Source organism: Talpa europaea (genome assembly GCF_964194135.1).
Source record: "Talpa europaea genome assembly, chromosome: 3".
NCBI classification, from domain to species: domain Eukaryota; kingdom Metazoa; phylum Chordata; class Mammalia; order Eulipotyphla; family Talpidae; genus Talpa; species Talpa europaea.
This window is the reverse complement of record NC_140069.1, coordinates 123,742,567-123,747,566: the sequence shown is the minus strand read 5'-3', so window position 1 is coordinate 123,747,566 and position 5,000 is coordinate 123,742,567. Positions and strand designations below refer to the sequence as shown.

Here is a 5,000-nt window from a genome sequence, read left to right as displayed (position 1 = left end):
AAAGCTATTTGAAAAAGTCTGAAGGTATGATTAAAATAAATCATAAAGATTAAACAATCAGCTACAATATTCTTATAAATATCTTTGTAAGTTAGTAAAAAGAATGTAAGGAGAATGATTTTCTCATAAAACATAATTCTCATCTTCAAAATTTTATATATATATGTACATATAAATAGTATAGAAAGTACTAGAATAATTAATATTGCAATACATATTATAATGTGAGTACATGTAGTAACTCATATAGGAGACACATATAACAGAAAGTAGCTAAATATATAGGTCCTCTCAAAAAAAAATGATAAGCCTAGTATTTTGGCTTCTTCAAACATTTTCTTATTTCAACTGTGAAGTCAGTTCATACAAGAGTCAGAGTAAGTTTCTCCTCATTTTGGTATGAGAACCAGTTAATCAAGGCTCTGTGAGCCTCAGGAGTTCTACTGCCATTCCTTAAAGAAGGCAGATTGTTTTGGGTTAAGAGCTTGAGCAACTCTTTGGCCAGAAGTTTCTATTCCTGCCCAAATCCTTCACTCCTCCCTAAAAGAAGATACAATCACTACTCTTCCCTTTCATGATCTAGAAGGATGTAGTTTGGGACGGTCTCACAAGTTCTAGGTTTAGTAAACACGTTCTATCTGTCTGAGAATCTCATCTGTACTCTCAGAGTAAGAATAAGTTACCCCCTTCTTGTTTTTATGTGAAGTCTCCCCTTCTCTGTCACTGATGCCCAGGACCTAAAACCCAGGATAAATAGCCCTGGCCCCCTCCATTATTCTTCAGAATTTACAGCCAAGTGAACTCTTCAGATATATGTTATTAAATTTATTGCTTTTCCTTTGCTAACAGGTTCTGATGTTGTTTTGATTACTCATCCATTCGTCCAGCTTGAGAAGAACCCAAAGGAGTATGAAAAGATTTATTTTGTGCCCCAACACTAGCTAAGTAAACTTCTACAAGGAAGTGCAGAAACCTGAAGATTACTCAAAGTGTTAGAGCAACAGGGTAAATCCAAGGGGCCAAACTCTGCTCCCTGGCATTCAGATACTGTCTAAGCAGGTGGGGATGATCCTGCACAGTGCCCTGGTCTGAACTCCACCCCTTATGTCTTGAGAGAGGGGGCTGCTGGGATAAGGGGGCAGACAGAGGTAAGTGGCCATTGGGGGAGTCTTGAATAGGGAGTGATGCACATGGGCTAGCTTGTTATTTTCATCTGAACTGCTGTGGAAGGCTGCCATCCTGTTGCTCAGCTAGCAGTGGGACAGTGGGGCAGTGCTTCGTGCCTCTCTCTTAGGGTAGGGGGAGGCTCTGAGCACAGTAGCAGTTGCATCCTGCCAGCTCCAAGAGCTACAACTCCACCTCACACCATTGGCTGCTAAGTGGGCCTTCTTCCTCTCTTCGCTCTCCCTCTCACCTGTTGGCTAAAATAAATTGGTTCTTTTTTTTTCTTTTGCTGCACTTTTGTTTGTATTTGTAGCAGGTGGCTGGATCCAGAACCAATGACAGAGGTTCTGACCCAGTGACAGTTTGAGACCCTTTGCCCAGTAACAAAAGGGGATTACAAGTATTTTTGTGGTAGGTGTGGCGTGGTAACATACATTTGGAGAGTTGTAAACATACACCTCCAAATCACATTCAGTGTTGTAAATCAATGTTACCTCGATTAAAAAAAAAGTCTACTCAAAAAGGAGAAAGGGGAGGCAAAGAAATTACAGAGTAAGAAAAGCTAGGCAGAAAATCCTAGAGAAGAAAGAAAGGATATGGAGAGACAGCAAAGGATGGCAAGACAGGCAAAGAGGAAAATCTTGTGTAAAAGTCTGAGTTACATACTAAGTGCAGGGGCAGTCACACTGGTTGAAGGAATTGCTTGTATTAACCAGCACATAATCAAACAACTTGTCAACTTGCCAAGTTTACAACCTTTGAAAAAGCAATCACTTTCTTTCCTAGAAAAAACAATTCACTTGTACTGTAAATAAAAGCAAGTATTTATATAAATACTGCTTCAGAACAAATTCACAGGACAAACATGTGTCTTTGAAACCAGAATAAGATTAATAGACATGGTGCACAACTTATTTTAATAGTTATTTTTAATGCAGTTTAAACTTTTTGAGTCTGACATTTTATAAGGAATAGAGAGATTAATAATGAAAAGGAATTTAGAAGAAGAAAATAAAAGAAATACAGAGGGGATTAATTCACATCTCAAAAAAACTTCACTTTTAATACTAAGAAATAGCTGTGTTTCTTCTGAAACAACTGATATCTCAAAATATGAATTAATTAGTTATAAAAATCTAAGAAAAGGATTCAGTGATTTTCAAATATATTTCTAGATTTATTTTAGAACTAACTTATTGTGTTTGAATTTACATTATAAAGGCATTCTGAAATGTAAGCTCCAAAATTAATTGACTTAATGGGTTGCCCAATTGTTTACTTGTTTAAAAATTTAATGATCCGTTTTCGTAATTGTTTGTTCTTTGATAAACAAATAGAATGGTTAGAACAAGCAGTTTGGAAAAATCTATCTTTAAAATGCCTTTTCTTCTAATAATCACTTATGCTTTCTCCAAATAACAAATCAGACTCACATAAGGGACAGAGAAAGACAAGCATGTTGAATTTTTAAAAATGCAACCAATCCACATAGATAGCTACATAGAGATACATGGACAGACAGACATATATACACACACATATTTTTTTTTGTATACACTTGATCATATGATGAGAAGCTTCCTATACACCTCTCACCTAACAGCCCTTTAGCACTTTCAACAAGTGGAGGGTCTTCATTTAATTATCTCTACATCAACAAATAAATGTACTTTATATATAATGCATAACAAATGCACATTATAAGAAAAGTTTAATGAATCAAGGCATGTCATGATATATTGCAAGTTTATAGCCAGATTTTATATTATTATTTGCTGTTGTGACTGATTTGATATATAGCAAATTTAAGCAAGTTTTCTAGGTTTGCATTTTTAGAGGTTATTATCCTTTCACTATTTTAAATCAGTTGTTTATTAAGTCCTAGCTTTAAATGACACATTTCCCTTATTTTGCTCTTATCATTTAGTTAATATCTTGTTGCATTTCTTTACTACTACAAGCTATACTAAGAACTCATGGACACAGATGAATAGAGATTAACTGTGTATATAAAAAAATTTGGAGATTATGCTCTCTATCAATATTTGCACAGGCAAAACCAGCCTCAGATTTGTAAATTTATAGATAAATTTCTGAAATATATATACCTTAGCAAGTGCAGTATTAAGTTGAAGGAAATATTTTCCACCAGATATTCTATTCACACAAATATTCTAGTGAGACACCACAATATCAGATGAGTGATAGGAGAGGGGAGGGAGAACTTACCTCAGATATTTTCTGCTGAGAAGGAAAATAAAAGTCTGGTTGGAGGTAAGAAAACTTAGTATTTGTAGCTACCAATGAACTCAGAAGGGATATCCTGCTCTGTTGGGAAGTCCTGATAAATAATGCAGTCTAACATTTAAAATTTTCATAAGTGAAAGAAGGAAATAGGCAACTTCAGTTGGTATTTTTTTTTCTCTTTTGGTATTTAGTACACTAGAGTATCTACCACTTCCCATAGTGATGCACAAATGAAGTTTCATTTACCCTTATTTATCTTCCTACTAGATGAGTTAAGCACAAACCTGAAGTGTCACTCTGTGCACCAAGAAGTACTGGGTAAAATGGGCATAAACATAGGGTTATGTCTTCTGCGATGAGAAAGGAAAAACAATTCTGAAACTGTGTTGAAATGAGAAAATGGGAAAAGTAAAAAAAAAAAATATTTAGATGTAATCTTAGAAGAGTCAGTTAATAGCTGTAGGTGAAAAAATAAATTATATATATGTTTATACTAACCTAAGTTTCACTTCACTGAAAGGGTCAAAGAGTTGTGGAGACAATACAAAGATCATACCTCCCTTTCAATGAATTTAAAGGCTATTGTAAGAGTTATGAAAATGGATCAACTTTTAAAATTTTATATAATAAGCACACTGCCTTTTTGCAACCTAGTTTAGCTGGAGCATTTCTGAATGTGTTGGGTTTGCATATTAAGCACATCACTTAATTAAACATCCCAATTATGTGTGGATGATTGGAAAGGTTCTTAGCATAGTGTCAGTCCAATTCTTCCTTCACTAAATATGAATTGGAAAAAACAGACACAACCTGTAGAGGAGAACAGTGAAAAACATCATTCCCTTGTTAACAGTGTCTGTCAACTACTGGTTCATAGACTCCTTTATTCTTTGCTTAAAATCTGAAGACAAAGGAAGTCCTGACCTCCAGGCCTTGGTACTTAAAAAAAAATTACTTTAGTAGGATTACTTACTTATATAATAAATGCAAAATTGGTCCCCATGTTACTGTATCTGCTTGCATTTTAACAGACTATTGATAGGAAATATTTGATTGTACAATCTTTGATAATTTTTTTTTAGTTTCACTTCTTTCCTTCCTACCCTAGCTGTATCTATGGTTTATTTTAACATAAGAAACTATTGTATTGCATTGCCAGCCTTGGTTCAAATTCAAGCCCTGGTTACATGTATAATGTCTATCATAATAATAGCCTTTCAAAAGCTTCCTGGTTTTATGGTATTAAAAAGAACTGACAATGAATTGAGTGGTATTTGTAAGCTTTTCATCAAGTACTGAACAGGAGTATTTAAAGAGATCTGGGATGGACAGTGCATATTGCTATTTAATGCAATCTTTTAGCAGCAGGGAAATAGTGTGACAGGAACAACAGAAAGAATGGCACAGTGCAATAATAGACACTGAGATTCCTTTTAATCATGATTCAGCCATCACTACTTAGTTTCTACTATAGTTTAAGATATTAGTTTCCATTTAATTACTCTGATAAACTAGTGTGATTTTTCTTTTGGAAAGAAGAGTTTCTCCAACTTTACTCTCTCTTAGTTCCACACAAATATTTCAGGAAA

The 5,000-nt window shown here is 34.6% G+C and overlaps 1 protein-coding gene across 5 annotated transcripts in view; it reads right to left on the bottom strand.

The window, feature by feature from the left end:
- The window catches only part of FOXP2 (forkhead box P2), a gene marked incomplete at both ends in the record, with an annotated part of 238,900 nt that overhangs the window by 58,698 nt on the left and 175,202 nt on the right, over positions 1 to 5,000 (bottom strand). The window lies entirely within an intron of this gene.